Consider the following 16,993-nt stretch of genomic DNA (forward strand, 5'->3'; position numbering starts at 1 on the left):
TAACACTGGCCACGACTCTAAAGCATAATTCAAGGTTAACCAGAAGAGTGTTAACGCTCTCCCCTACCTCTCCACCCATCAACTGATTAGAAACAAGGAGCTCTTAACGACACTTGTAATTAGAACCACAGGTTGAGTGATTTGCAAGTTATTATTAAATTAGGACCTCGGGGAGGAGAGAACCTTGACTTTTACATTCTTTAGGCAGCACACTCACATTTCAGCATGAAGGAGTGGTTTAATGTTCACTTTCTTGTCAAGATGAGAAGATCGACAACACTCTCATGTCTGTCTGTCAAATATGAAGCTACAGCTAAACGACATTTAGCGTAGCTTAGCATAAAGACGGGAAACAGCTAGCATCTCTTACATTACTGGGAAGGAGTATGTCAGGCTATAGCAAAGGGCATGCACCTACGCAGAGGCAACATAAATCAAGCTGAAGTTAGTCATGCAGTTACGTGGCTATCTACTATTAGCTGACTGAAGCCTGGATTGCGACATGAAGTTACATGGTGATCAAAATGATTTTGAAGCTGTTATTTTCAGGTAAAAAAGTTACAGACTGTTGCTTTAAAGCCAAAGAGAGCTTCCTACATTCAAAAATAGAACTTTACAATTAAACTCATTTTTAAAAGTTAAGACTTCTCTCAAATCTTCCAGCATCTAACTAATGATTCATTCTCAAATACTAATTTCTAATCACATATCAGCCATTACGCTACATTAGCAGGGACCTCATATGGCTCCATCTCATTCATCTTGACTCAAACTAATTCAATTCCCCATTAGCGGTCTATAAGATCAATTTGCTTATCAACGCCGTGGAGAGGGAGTGTAGTTTTCATCTGCTTCTGGCTGAAATGACTCCTTATTCTCATCCCAAAGATTTTACCAACAGCAGGGAAATAATCATACCAAAGATTATTTCCTGAAAGTTAGGTGGCATTTTGGACTATATTAGACCTAAAAATAATTATTGATTATTGACTTGGTTGATTAACTTGCAGGTAGAACGTCAGAAAATATTCCTGCAACAGTTTTGATAATCGATTAGTTGTTGACAAAATGACTTCTACTGTTTCCACTTTCTTAAATGGGTGGATTTTATACTTTTCTGTCATATAGTATATGATAGTAAACTGAATATCAGTGGATTGGACTGTTGAATATCATTTCATTATGTCATTTTTCTTTACACTTTCTACATTTCATCCCAGTTGTGTGTATCGAAACTATGATTTTATTTATTTCTCCTTCTCAACCATCTCCAGGCTCAAGAAACCCTGCCAATGTTTGTTTCCCCACTGATCTAAAGGCAAAATCCCTCAAGTCTTGTTTGGCTGAATGAGGGGATTTCTATCGTATGGCTGCAGGAATGGTGTTAGGTTGTGGTGGGAGAGCCACTGTCAAAAGTTTCAGTTTGCCTTTTTAACAAAGAACCAGTGAAAAACTAAGAAAACTATTTCCTGAGTGCCTTCGACATTTAAAAACTAAACCATTACACCCAATAAATATTTAACAACCACAAAGACTTGGACTTATTGTCATGCCATCCACGAGTGCAGGCCGTCGGCCAGGTTCGTCCAGACAGAGACACTAATGTGAATGCATTAAAGGCAGCAGGAGGCAGGAAGCAGGAGGATCTTCTCCATCATAAGTTTGGGATCAATTTTCAATGGAAGTAGTTGGCTGCCAGGGATGTATGAAACAGATGATTCCTCTTTAACTGTTTAATACATCCAGTATTATACATCAGTGACAAGCTAATTGATGTCTGTGCTGGAAACGTGTCTGTACCTTAACACACGGCACTGTAAGTCTGTCTGTGTGGTTCTTATGAGGCGATGTGCAGAGTTTGACTATTGCTATTTTAGGTTTAGGCTCGACAATATGCAAAAAAATTACATTTCCATTATTTTGACAAACATTGTGATTGCAATATAACTCATGATTTAATGGGAGATGTCATTTTTGTTAAAAAAACAAAAACAAAAAACGATAATGTGCTTTTTGCTGGCATCTGTTCCAAACAAGGCTGTTTCCTTACATGTGGAGAAGATGATATGTCGGCCTGGGCACCTGAAAATGCTTCTTGTTTAGTATGTTGTGACACACTATTTTAGGTTCGGTAATAGTAGAGTAAAACCTAAACAGAGCTAAATAATCACAAAGCAGCACTGCAAAAAAGTTAAATCAAATAAACTAGAATGGCACTTTATAGTCCTGTACACCTCTAACCCATGACTTTAAGATCACTAGCGACCTAAATACACCTATTCAAGATCCACGCATTATTCCCTGAGAAATTAACAAAAATGTACACATCTTAATGTTAGAGAAAGCGAGAAAAATATTCCCGGATCCGTCCCTTTAACCAGATCTGCACCAAAAGTTATTGGGGTCTATTCTGGGCCGAGACACATCCCACGTGCAAGTTTTGTGGAAACCGTTCTGTAGTTTTTGTGTAATCTTGCTGACAAACCAACAAACAAACAGACACTGGTGAAAATATAACCTCCTTTGTGTAATACATGAGAGAAAAAATGGCATTTTAAGTTATTTAAACAAAGTTTGACCAAACATAGGAACATATAAGAATCATCCATCATCATCCAAGCTGTTTGTATATGAGATGGAAAGAAGACAGTTCCCTCTGAAAATTGGAGAAAATAACCAACCCAGCTGGCCAACAACGTTGATATTTGGTTGAATGGAGGTTGCAACAATGGGTAACCAAATTCAATTCATTGTCAAGACATCTGATGCCAACATCAAATTGACAGGGAACAGGGAATACTGACGTCATCTGACATTGATATTTGGTTGGTTTTAAGTTGTGTTGTTATGTAACTAAAATTCAACTGGAGGTTTATGTAAAGCTGACGTTGGTTCTTGACGTCAACCTGCTTTTCCAACTAGAATTTAGTGTCTGTCCAAAGTCTTTGTGATGTTAAACTAATGTCCAGTGCCAGCTGGGAAGTCTCTGTGAGGAAGTATCTCTGGATAAATCAGAGCAGATAAAAATATCAGACCAAAAGGAACCTAACATCAGACAGTCGGAAAACGAGTGTAAAAGAGCTCCTTCTTGAATTTTGCATCCCTCACAAATGATTAAGTTTGTGTCTAAACTGAATAGCTTTCCAACTGCATTTGCATATGCCTGGTGTTTACTTTTCAATTTAATTAGAGATAGACTTCCTCATTATTTCAAACACAAATCCACTCTGTGGAGAGTTAACCTGTGATGTGCTGACATAGATATGGAAAGCAATGAAGAAATGAAGGGAAATGGGGAGAAGACCAGCGGGAGAGGAACCAGTTCTACAAGACAGACTTCAGTGAGAGATGGTGAGACAACTGGTGTAAAGTTAAGTGAGAGGAGTGAAGATTCACTGTGATCACGCCACTCAAAATACATTTGATCTAACTAATTTGATCCAAAAACACAAGAAAATAAAACAATTGTTTTGAACTGTCTCAATGTTCCCAATTTGAGAGCTTGTATGTGCTCAACTGTCATGACAACAGTAAATATGGTGGGTGTCATATCCTTGTCTCATTTTGGAGCAGAACTGTCCATATGGTATTAAGAAATAGTGTTGGTATGGCAATGTGCTGTATTTGAGGAGCTGCAGACGATTACAAGCAGAGAGAAAAGAGGCAGCAGCAGCAGGAGGCAGGAGGAGGAGGAGGAGGAGGAGGAGGACAAGCAGGGATTCAAAATAAGCTCGGAGAGTTCTGCCTCCACAGAGAGATGCTGATCTCCTGCAGAGAGAGGAGGGTTTACTTTGAGTGGTCAGAAGGGGAGAAGACTGAGCGGTGCACCCCGAACCTCCACCTCCCTCCCACCCACATGTGAAGCTCCTGCTGAGCCACAAAGAGGCTGAGGAGGACTTCAATGCTTGACTCAGCCTACAGACGTGGACTTGACTGTCCACACACAACAGATGCTCTGAGCTCTGAGCCAGACACGCAAACATACAGGACTGACACACTGTTAACATACAACAGGTGGTTAACACACAGAGAGAACGAGGCCTACACAGGCCAGTCCCCATTAGGCCATAACCCTGGTCGCCACACTGCCTCTGGGGCTCACACTCGGGTTAAACACCCCGGCAGGAGCAGCGGCCTGATTATGCTGTTTATTAGATTAGGGAGTTGTTCTAGGCGCCGTGCCAGCAGGGAGTCACTCCATAAAGACAAAAGGCAGTGCCTGCACATCCAGCGCAAACAGGAGGAGGAGAAACTGTAGTCCATGAGCGAGGGAGCGAGAGATAAAACAGACGTCTGGTGAGCAGCAGCTGCAGGAATCACAGCTGATGTCAGCTCAGAGAAGAAAAGGAGAAGCAGAGCAACACAACAATTATTGAAAGCTGTGAAAGTTTAATTGTATGTGCAGTGAGGGGACGTAGCGATGGCGAGTGTGTGTTGATGTGTAGTCATCAGGTCAAATGAAAAAGAGTGTCAGAGCACTTTCCTGGTTTAATTGAGAACAAGAGAGCAGTGAGTGACAGCTCAACTGGAGAAGGAAACCCATGTGGGCAGTACTTTATTGTCCTTTTGTGTTTCCATATTAAAGCGGACCTGTTTCCTGCATCGTTGTGTTACAGCCAATTCAAGCAGCTTCCTGCGGTCCCATTAGACATGACTCATAAAAATCTGTGTCAACTGCACAGAGGAATACTGAGAGCATAACCAAATTTATTATCATAATACGGCTAGGTAACATTCATTATGGATGTGAGCTCACTCTCTCTCACACACACACATACTTGAACATTTGATTATTTATTCATGTTTCCTACAGCAGATAAATACAAAGATATAAACAATAAAAACTGGATCGTAGGTTTCGTTTGCAAAGCCCTGCTGCTCACAGAGAATCTAAATACAACCACAGGAGACATGAAACTCAGGTAATGTTTCAGGTCATTGAGGTTCACTTCAAACACATTCTTCTTCTGTATAGTTGTGTGAATCCTCACTAGCATAACACAGCAGTCTCCAGCCCCTAACCTTTGCCTTATGTTGCATACATGTTTCCAGTAATTACCGTAATTACCAGTTTCCGGCTTGTAAATAGCATTCACGTCAACATCAAAGACGTAAAAACAACTCGGAAACTCAGATTTTTCTGCAAGCTCTGATACATCCAAGTTAATAACACAGAAGTGCCTGAAAAGACAAAGAAATAAGATGTTTCACGTTCACCAAAGTCTGTCGTTAACGGTGTTAAAACCCACAATTTATCTGATAAAGAGCTCCGCTGTCAATGGACATTATCTTTATACAACCGTCTTTAATTTTCAGATAATGTGAACGGCAGGGTTAGGTAGTAAATGATAACATCCAATCAGTATTACGAATGAGATTTTAAAAAACAGATTAATCAGCCCATATTACATTTGAAAAAATATGTAATTAGATTAGTTATACAGTTACATTGCATGCATAACACGATGCTATCTACTCAGTTACTTTAAAAATCATAATTGAGCACTGAGTAAAATTTGAATGAATATCTAAACCTTTCATCTGCATTTCTATAGCCAATAAGGCTATCCGATCACAAACAGGCCATTGAAAACCCTGACATACAGACAAAACTCACAAAACTCTGCAGCAGGTTTGGAGAGTTTTGGAGTATTGTAGACTGAAGTTGGAGTAACAGAAACCTCTTGAATTGAGTGACTGCTATTGATAATGCATTAAACATCAACGGTTAAAAAGTAACTAATACTCTGAGTAGTGTTTGAGACGGATATTTTGTACTTTTACTTAAGTATTATTTAAATAGCAGTAGTTTTACTTGTATTTGAGAAATATATTGAGTTAAATCTGCAATGGTGTACAAATCTTTGGAGTTTTGTTTCTTATTTATATTGTTCATATTGTTCTTGCTGCTTTTTTACTTATATATTATTGCTGTTTTAATTGATGCTCTCTATTTTTGCTATTCCATTTGCTGCTGTAATAATGCCAATATCTCCATTATGGGACTAATAAAAGTTATCTTATCTTATCTTCATACATCAGTATTGTAACAGTAATCGTACTTAAGCACAGATTTTTAGTGCCCTTTTCAACACTGTGCGTCGAGAGATACCACTAGAATTAAGTGAGAAAATGTATTGTTTTCACATTTGGGTGAAATGGCCCTTTACTTAAAAGTTTTAACCTCAAACATCCTTTTGAAGAATGGGAAGACTGGTCAGTGTCCTCACTTTCCAAAAATGTCCAATCTGGCCCTAAAATAGAAATTCAACAGCACACACACACACACACACACACACACACACACACACAGTCGCACTTATAAAAACAGCCATGGCCATGTCTTCACCTGCTCCCATGCTCGAACCCTCAGGACATCTCCAGGCTGAGAGATCTATAGTGTGTGTGTGTGAATGCAGGAGCAGCTGGCGGTAGAAAATTCATTTTCACTCACATCCTGAGCATGAAGCTGGCGCTCATATCCAGAGTGGCTTTATTATAAGTGCAGGAAGTGAACTGATTCCATGTATTTCTACAGGAAACATACTTATAAATAAAAAAAAGTTAAATAAAAATGAGCGTAATGATTCAATGTATGAAAATTAGCAGAGCATCGGTGGCACAGAGCTGATGCTGACACAGCAAAACCCACAAATGACCAAACCGCTCCCATGACTGACGGACTGTCAGAGTAAATGACCGGCTGATGGAGGAGGAGGAGACGGTGCAGGGCTATCGAGACAGGATAATAACACAAGCAGGGAGCAGCGTGGGTGACGAGAGGACACAGGAAGTGATAGATTGAGCCGGCCAAATGTAAAACTCAGTCACTTCCTTTCACATTAGTGCGCTGTCTCCTCACTGACGGCAACACCAGGAGCAATCTCTGAACAAATCACAAGGTCTCCGTCTTCTTTTCAGGGTATTCACTGATTGCCTGTGTCGAGCTTTGCAGATGTAATCAGCTGGAACAAAATAATGTGCATTTTTCCACGTGTAGTGTTACTGATCAATGCACTCCTGCTGATGGCTTGCTTATTAAAATACAGATCAATAATTTTGGTCTGATATATACTGTATACGCTGCAGCACTTTTCAAACAAGCTCCACCGTTGTCTGCACACACTGACACCCTGGAGTACAAATTGTGGGAGCAATCTCGGAAAAGAAAATCGATTCTTCTGTTGTGGCGAGACATTTGAGTTTAAATCTCATACAAGTGGAGATCTAAACTCTCAGCCTTCTCTCTTTAATGATTATTTCAGCAGACCTGGCACTATTCATAGCGAGAAACAGACATCAAATTCAGCATGCCCTAATTGTTTTTTGGGAAACCTGAGAAGACAACAACCCAATGAAGTTCTTGTGGCAAACTTTTAAATAATTGCCTATTTGCACATCACGCAGATACAGAGTAAAATAGTTATTCATTCTGAGTTGCATTCCAGGCCACCTGACTGTCAGTCCAATATCAAATCTCCTTTGAGCTCTGTTTTTGGTCTCCACCAACTCCAGAGGAAATATCTGGCTATGGAGCTGCTGAATGCTCAACCGGCTAGTCTCTGTGTCTGTGTTTGTAGCTAGCCAGGAAGTGGAAGTGGAAGTGGACGTGGGTTTTTAGGCATTTTTATGCTGAAAACAGGCGAGACTGAGCTGAAACAGACAAGAACACATTTAAAAGGCCTTCAACTGCCTTTCATTTACAAAATCTTAGCCCATTTCCACATCTCAAAATAGAGCCAGGTAATTCAAGTTTTTCAGCAATTCAAAATCATCTGGTGTTCTACTCCTTGTCCATGTCCATTCTTCTTGTCCATGTGTTTTATCACAGGGCTCATGCTCGAGGTAACGCATCTCACATTTTGACTTACATTTGATTTGTTGCCTTTCCGGTGGAAATGTTCCCACACTGAGCTTCTTTTGGCATGCTTCACTTTTTACCGAAATGTGCAACCTTTAAAACATATTCTTACCGATTAACGGTTAACCATTGACATTTCCAGTCTGTCAATCTCTTGTACTAATGTAAATGTTGTAAACTTCTCCCCAATGATCTTTAAAAGAATATAAAGACATTTCTCATTGCTACCCGGTAACTGCCGGCAAGTGTTAAGCACACATTTATTTCTTTGTATTTTCCTTGTTATAATTGTCCTTGTTGGTTATATTTTCTATTTTCTATTCAATTCTGTTCAAATAGACGTACATCGAGTTTCTCGAGCACAGATACTTAGCATTCCAGTGAAAAACATATCTGGCCGAGGTTAACAAGAAGATTTCATCAACCCTGCCCGCAACGAGCAGGGTTCAGCAGATACACGAAGAAGGAGAATGTGGGTGGAGAAGAGATGAAGCACTGCCACCACAGCAGCAGCAGCAGCAGCAGTACAGAGTCAAAGTGTGTGCATGTGCAACAATTTCCTTTTCCTAACAATCCTCTTCAATGTCCTCCCCCTTTAATCATCTTCCTTTCTGTCTTATTCTCCCTGTCCGTCATTCTCTCGCCTCCTTCTCTCTCGCTCTCCTTCCTCCAGACGTCAGCTTCCCTACAGCAGCTGGCCCACACAACATGGACTCAGTTACCTTTGTCTCGCTCTCCCTCCGCACGCCTTCACTTTTTTTTTCTTCTTTACATCCCACTATCCCCCGTTAAGACCACACCGACATGATTTATCCAATCAATATTCCACTTTAGATGTTTTCATGTTGTGTCTGTCTTATCAGCTCTGTGGCCAGGAGAACATGTTGGAAGTTGTAGAAATGGTAGGTATTATATTGAAATGTCATATCACGTTTTCATTACGTGATTGTGACTTGACTTTCGTGTCTGGAGGTGGAGGGGATGATGGGGGAGTTACAAATGAGAAGACTGCTAAGCCAGTACCCGCAATCTGAGATGGCATCTCAACATTTGTAAGTGTGAAACCGCTGGATATTTTTGTCAATTTGGAAGGATGCCACCATAGGATATATTTGGGGAGACCTTGGGAAGATTTCCAGCAGTGTTTATGGCAACACAACTGGTTATCTTTGACTGGAAGTTGGGACATCTCTAGCTGTGTTTGTGGTGACAAAACAGGTATTTCAAGCGAAAACATGATGTTTTCCTAACCCTAACCAAGTGGTTTTCTGTGCCTAAACCCAACCAGAGCATAAGCACAGTATTGTGACAAAAGACAATAACCATGGTCTGCAGAAATGTACATTGCTAACATTTATTCTGGCGACTGGGTTGGTCTTATTACCTGCCCCTGAGAGAAACATCTTACGCCTGAACTTCTTGATCTTCCTCATGCAATCTCCTCCTCCCAGATTTCATCCCTCTTTTGCGCTTCCTCCCATTTTCCTCCCTCTGTCTTTCATCCGCCCTCTGCCTCCCTCACATCTGTCTGACCTTTAACAGTGTAATCATCAAAGTGATGCCATTTAAACACGCCTAAACACAAATTTACAAAGTGCCACACTATAAAAGGTTAAATAACGACTTGTAATGCAATAATAGCACGTCTTACCACAGATCAATGAGAATCAATTTCAGGCTGGAATTCAAATGTCTGCAGCTGCCAATTCTCACGGAGATAACTCTTTCTGCCACAGAGATGAGATGACTGACCTTTTACACTAAATAGTGGATGCTTACTTCCATTTGGGCCTGTTAGCACATAATTGGCCGGTGAGTATGGATATGAATACATAAATGACATGCTGTTGAGGATGTTCACACACAAACTTTGCCGCCATGGGCATGCGTGTAGGCAGCTGCGGGTGGTCGGCCAGCGATCAGCATTGTGGGAGTGGGTGAGAAAATGTCATAAAGCTTCAATTGAACTTTAATGACAGATCACAGGCAGAGAAAAGAGATGTGCTGTCACTACTTACGCTTGGCTTTCCCCAACCCCAGTCCCTTCTTGCCCTGTGGAATATATTCAGAACGCCTCAGTCTGTAGCTCCCTGACCATGAAGGATTATGACAGCACCAAAGTGCCACTAACACAATTATATAGTAGATATGGGAGGAAATGTAACAGAGAGTGAGACGGATGTCAAGGAATGGCAGGATGTGTAGAAAAAGAGTCATGGCAGCAGCAGGGAGGGATGAAGGAGCTGTAGGACCGAGAGTGCAGAGGAAAGACAAGAAAAATATCAGAAAACAGAGGTTGAAAAAGGAAGATAAACCATTTTATAAAACTAAAGATTATTTTCATTACAAATTAATCTGCCTATTGTTTTCTAAATGAATAGTAAAATGTCAGAAAACAGTAAAAAACAAAAAAATGTTGATCACAATTTCCTAAAGCCCAGGGTGATCAGGGTCTTCAAATAGCTTGTTTTATCCAACCAACGGCACAAAAGATAAGAAAAATAGAAACAGAAAGCCTTGAAAAATGCCATAAACAAAAGGTTTCCACCAGTGTAACAGAAGACCGACAGCCTGAGAGTGATGATGAGTATGAAGTTAGAACTAACGTTATCGCAGTGTATGTAGCAATTTAGGCTGTTTTCAACTCTTCAAGCCCCAAGCCAAGTTCCTGTGTCTTGATTGATTGATTGATTGATTGATTGAATCATTTGTTGAATGTAGCCATTTCAAAGGTAGCTCCAAAAACATTGAGGGCAGCATATCACCAGAATAACTACCACAGCTGCTCTTTGCTAGCTATTCTTGGCTGTAGCTAGCTACCGTTAGCAAACCTGCTCACGGCTCACTTAGCCGTGGAGCCAGCGGCCATAGAGTTTGTCTGGATGGAGACCTCAGATCACAGGTGGAGTCACTATGGGCAACGGTGCCCAGCTGGCTGGATTTGGCCACCTGATGTGAGAGTGAGACTGAAAACAGCTTCCAAGACTGTCGAAGGTCAGACAGGGGATACAGAGCAGAGGTGATTTACTGACCAACACTATGATTTCTGGGATGACAAGAGTCGGACATCAGCAGCGGATAAAATAGAGTGTTGAGCCAGAATATTTTCACATCTTACTCTGTGAATTGAGGATTTATTTCAACTAAACTAGAGGTGATATATAAAGACAAACCAAGAGTGTTTTGGAGAGTTTTATTTAGTTTGTGTCAAGTTTGAATTAGGGTTGGGCGATGTCTTCCGAATTGGCATATGACGATGTCTACATTGAAACATCGTGATGGACGATGACATCGTTGTTTATGAATTTGAGGCAGTGTGTCCCCTCAGGGTTGTCGCAAGACAGCAGTTGCGTATTAGTTCACCACTGTAGCCGCTGCTGTTTCCTACTGTTGCTCTGACATGAATCTCCAACTGTCTCACCTGGCAGAGGAATCTATCTCCCAATACCACCGACATACATCCTTGTGCCAGGTTTAAAAGCGCATTCGTCTCCGCACCACATGTCCGTAACTTAGCCAAGGAAGCTAAGCTAAGAAAACTGTGTATAAAAACGGCACAGCGGCCCGCAGGGAAAGAAACACTTAGTAAGTTAAAAAGGCAATTGAGTCGTCGACGTTCGTTGAAAGAGGGAAACTTGAATTCAGAAGGCGTACGGTTGTATTTTTGTTTGGTAAGAAAAACAGAAGCAGGAGTATTTAATGACAAATCAGAAAACTCTGATGTAAGTCCTTCTGGAGGTTAATAGATGTCAAAAGTTGCATTTTGTTGTTTACTTTGGAGGACTTGTCAGTTAAAGTTGCCTTTTCAGCCTAATGCTGGCAAGATTAAGCATTATATTATTACCATAATGAAAGATTATCATCCAACAAAGACAGAGCTACTTAAAGCCTAATGAGGTCAATGACAGTTCACAGCCGTAATCTGCAACAAGTATCTGTGATAGAAGGCATTATCTAAACACTGTGCTGCCATCAATTACAAATGATGGGAGAGGGGAGGTCGGCACATTAGAAATGAAATCTAAGCTGACACCAAGCTAATTCTCCCACAGCAGATGCGGAAAGTTTGATTACAGAATCATCTATATTTGTTATTAGGATCTCCATTAGCTGACGCCTCAGGAGCTGCTTCTCAACAAGCAGCGAGATTTTACCACACAGTCCACACCACAAAACCCATCAGCAGATATCACACGGTGGCAGAAGACAGCTCAAGAAAATCATGAATACAAGCTCTTATTTCAGGCATCGCTGGTACGGATCAGGACAGTGTAGCACACAACAATTCAATGGAACATCCATTCTCACGTTTCAAAAAATACCTATTAGCAGCCGACAGATATCAGATATCACTGCGACTGTCAGCTCGTTGGCAAAGACAGACAAATCCCTGGTGAAATGCCAGATCGGTCACACTCATTTCATGGCTCATTAATGTAATTATTAAGCCTCTGTGTGTTGACGAATAATGTTTGGGAGTGTGTATGTCTTCCTTGCGGTTGATAGTGACAATATAGGACGATGACGACGCATTTTGCTGCTACTTAACCGCTGATTTTAAGGATAAAGGCTCATCTGCGTCGCACAATGAGTCAGCTGCTGTGTTTACAGAGGCTCAACGTTTTGAACGAGAACAAATAAAACCTCTGACCCTCTTCGATTAGTGTTCAGCTCAACAGAAACCAAAGTGGCTTTGTTTGTGTCGATGAAGAAGTGTCACCAGCTGAGATCAGGTCAAGGACAGAAGAAAAAGAGGTAAGGATGTGGAATAAAGAGGGATCATGAAAAGAAAAGAGAGAGTCAAAGACACACAGAGCCTCTGAGTCGGTGCTCCACATCCATCCTATTAGTTAATGTGTCACTCTTACGCCAAACAGGCAGTGACAGTGAGTGGCCAGGCCATATACACTCACAAAGAGCTGCCTGAACCAATACTAACACTGACTAACAAGGCTGCACAGAGCAGACAGAGGGGAGAAAGGAAAGGGAAAATCTAAGGGAGGACAGGAAGCCATCTGATAAATCACTGATAGGGAAAGAGCAAAGAGCCATAATGGAGGAAAGAGGAGAGAGGGTTATTATTAAAAAGAGATGGAGATGAAAAAAGAGAGAGGAAAAAAAAAGTCTGAGCTGATAAAATGTCAAGAAAAACCTCAGATTTGATTGATAACAGTGGCTGCTGTGTGTGCAATCTTTAATAACCTCATCAGCATGTTTCCCCCCGTAGGTTTCAGCTGACAAACGCATCTTATCTGCGCCATCTGTCACTAAATCACAGCCTGGCCAACTGGGAGTGATGGGACGAGGTGAGGGGAGGGGAGAGGCCGTGTGACCGCTTCACTTATTGAGACTGGCAGTTTTTCGGCAGCAGGCTAATGAGCTACTCGAGCGGCGCAGTCGTAGGCAGGTGTTGAGCTCATAAAGTAGCTTTATGTGCATATGGGCAATGTTGGAGCAGAACCTGCGCCCTCGCACACATATGAGCAAAACTCAATTTCCTGCCAATATGACACACGAGCACATGGGTGAGTAAACTTGCAGTGTGACTCTGAAAACACACACACACAGAAACACACAGAAGCAACGAAATCTGTGCGGCTCAGTTCTCTTGTTGTAGCTGCGCCCGTGCTCAGTTTGTATGAGAAAATTAACGCTTGTGTGATATCTCTGGAATATGTTTTCACACTAGAAGACGAAAAGGTCCTAAAATATGATAATAACATTTAAATGAGAGAACAAGTCCTCATAAATGGAAATAATCAACAGATCCAAATTTAACAAATGCAAATATGAAATATGAAATATTAATTAAAGGGTAACTCCATGTGTAAAAAGTAGTAGAGAGCCTGCAGCTTCCTCTGGAGCCTCTCCACTGGAACAAAGAACCGCTTACATCAGGGGCTGAGAGAGGTGCTATCGTGACCACGGACCAACTAAAACTGCCAATGATCGCCTTTTTTTAAAAAAACAGAGCGAGTGTAGCGTGTTATTTTCACTAATGGAAGCAACAGGTCATGTTTGGATGCCAATGTAAGCAAAGCCACGAGCAACACCTGTAAAGAGTAGATGTAGTCCGTCGTAGTTGTTCCTCACAATGCTGAGAAATTGGAGACGTATACAGCGACAGAATGATGTGACTCTACGGTAACTGTCCTGCCTGTGGAAAAGCAAACCGGTTCTTATAAGGTTCACAATCGACTTCGAACCAGCACTAACACCAGCCCAGAACCAGCACTTCGCTTTGGTCAAAAACGGGTATCAGTGGCTATGTTGCATTGTGGGTAATGTAGGCGCCAGGTTTTAAAAAAGGAATGCGTGGAATAAAAAGGTGATATCTCTGGTTGAGCTGTATCAACTATGATCATTTGTTTTTAAAAGACCAACGGTGTTATAGGAGTACCATAGACCAGTGGACTGCTTTACAAAGCCTGGTGCCTACGTTACCCACAATGCAACTCAGCCACTGAGTGACATCACTGGAGGAAATTTATCAGATTACATGCAGCTTCCTCTGGAGCCACAAAAGGCTTTATACTACTTTTTCACATGTGCAGTAGTACTCCCCAAGACCTGTAATGTTTCACCTGTAATGTGGGAAATTGGTGGAGTCCCTCTTAAGTCATAGCAGGCGGCAGAGCACCGATATCAGCTGTGTAAGCAGCATCAGCAGATGTCCTGAGCTGAGGTATCAGGGGAGAAAGTGTTGGATCGGTGCATTCTTAAACAAAATCTAACAAGAAAGTCGGGGCATCAGATTTTTACTTGGATAAAAATGTCATGTACATCTTGACTCGCTTTTACACACAATAAATGTGAATCCATATTATCCAGCAGTCTAGCTGCAGCTTTCTGAGAGTTGGAAACTTAATTTGACAGATGAACTCTCTGATTTTGTTCTAGCCCGGAGGCAGAAATTCTCAAATCCCCCACTTTTCTTTCCAGTTCACTGGGAGACATTTGGGGACCATTATGAAGCTTTGCTCAACCAGAGCAAAGGGAATATCCAACTACCTTCAATGTGCGAGCCCACTCAAACAGCTACAATAGACAGAAGACATGACAATGTTTAACTGTAATGCGACTCAACTATCTTAATCGCCATTAATCCAACAGTTTTTGTCCATTTGTGTAGGTCTTGGTTTTGGTGGCAGCAGACTATGAATGATAGCTCAGACGTCATCCAACTGCTGTCAGCATCATGGGACACCTTAATCCTCCACCATGGTTGTGATGATTCAACCAAATCTCATATCAAACTATTACAACCTTACAATGGAAATCAAAGTCTACAACTGCACGGCTGGGGTCTTGCAACTCATTTATTCTAAACTAATTCAACTAATTTGTCATTTAATGACAATATTTCCAGGACAGCTGCTGAGTTTTCCAGCTTGAAAATCAGAAGCAAAGACCAGCGACAGCCCAGCAAATGTATATGAAAGCAGCAGGAGGTGGGTTAGCCCAATCAGCAGTCGGTTTTCAAGATGAAGCCTCAGTGAAGAAGAGAACTGACAATCACATATTGTTTGAAATGCCCTTCAATGAAAGTGTGATGTGACTTTTTCAGGCCAGCTTACACCCGTAATGTCAAACTTAATGTCTCAAATTTAGCTAAAGTGTTGATAGAAACATATTTTGCTCATCTCAAGCAAATCTCAGCAGGGTCTCTTGCACAAGTTACAACAAGTTAAACTTTGCTGTTTTCAGACGCTCAGTTGTGAAAACTTGCTACTTTTCCTGGTTTTACACCACCGTAAACAAAACATTTTTGGATTTGTACAATAAGTCGGACAAAACAAGATGTTTGAACGTGTGATTTCTGACGTTTTCACAATTTTCTGCTTCAATTAGTTTAGAAAAATGACAGATTAATCAATATTAGCTGCAGCTGTCTATTAGCCGTTATTCAGAGCTCTACATGTCTCCTACTCTGTGCTGTTATAATATGCTGCCAAGACCCACTGAGACATCTACATGTGATTGAAGAAGCTGCATTAACTCGAGGCTGTAAATGGAAAACAATATTAATCTAGTGCTGATGGGAAATAACAGTCTGTGACTCGCAATTTACTTCGATTTTGTTTGGTCCGGATCGCCTGAAATTGGTCTGGCTGGAGCTCCAGCAGCAGCTACTTCTCAGACATGAAAGATATGATCAGAAACAATAAAGGAAAATAGGATCAGCAGCTGACAGACAGACAAGAACGACTGAATCTCTCTGAGGCTGCTGAGGAAGATTCAGGCGATTTATCCGTCTCTCCCAAAATTGTACGACTGCATCCCTCCTCCAGCACTGTGAGGAGGCAGCGTGGCAGGCTGGAGGCATGCCTCTCTCTCACACACACACACACACACACACACACACACACACACACAGTTGGTGGGGCTTGTTGTCTCCCTTGAGGCCAATTCATAGCAAGATCTTCACTGAAAGCTGAGGAGCCGTAAATTGTTTGCCCTCTCTCTCTCTCCTCAGCTTAACTGCCAATTACCCAGATCTGACAATGGCCACTTTAACACCACACACACACACACACACACACACACACACACACACTAACCTATATCAAGCTCAAAAGCAGCATTCCTATGGAGGATGATACATCCTCTGGGTCTCATTTCATCCCCAGTTTCAGAAACAAATGGCCCTGAGCAGCAGCAATTTATTCATTTATTATATTCATATAAATTTCTACATTTTAAAGCTTTTATTTTCATGATTAGAGGAGGCAGGATGGAGGGTAGAGGTGTGGAGGAGCATCAACCACTGAGCTCGGTGTGGGTGGTTAACTGCTTTTTTAGATAGGACCGCCTGTGATGCGCAGAGGGCGGACATTTAACAGGTGAAATGGGCGAGCTGGGACCAAATTCCTATTTTAACCACACACACATAGTTGGCCAGATCGATCAAACCATAAAACACATACACACACACACACACACACACACACACACATTTCCACACAGATGAAAGAATTTGCCATGTAACTCTTTCTTGATTATAAAAGATGCCAGTTAACACTAAAATTAACCCTGCGTATTCAATTAATTTGCCTTTTTGAGATTATTTTACCATCAAGTCCAAAGTGTATATCGTCTAAACTCCCTCATGAGTCCCACAGACATCCTCTA

The 16,993-nt window shown here is 41.4% G+C and overlaps 1 protein-coding gene across 2 annotated transcripts in view; it reads right to left on the reverse strand.

The window, feature by feature from the left end:
- Positions 1 to 16,993, reverse strand: part of stx1a (syntaxin 1A (brain)) — a 69,461-nt gene that overhangs the window by 51,744 nt on the left and 724 nt on the right. The gene's annotated exons all lie outside the window — the stretch shown is intronic.

This window comes from Pagrus major, chromosome 2 (assembly GCF_040436345.1).
Source record: "Pagrus major chromosome 2, Pma_NU_1.0".
Taxonomy (NCBI): Eukaryota; Metazoa; Chordata; class Actinopteri; order Spariformes; family Sparidae; genus Pagrus; species Pagrus major.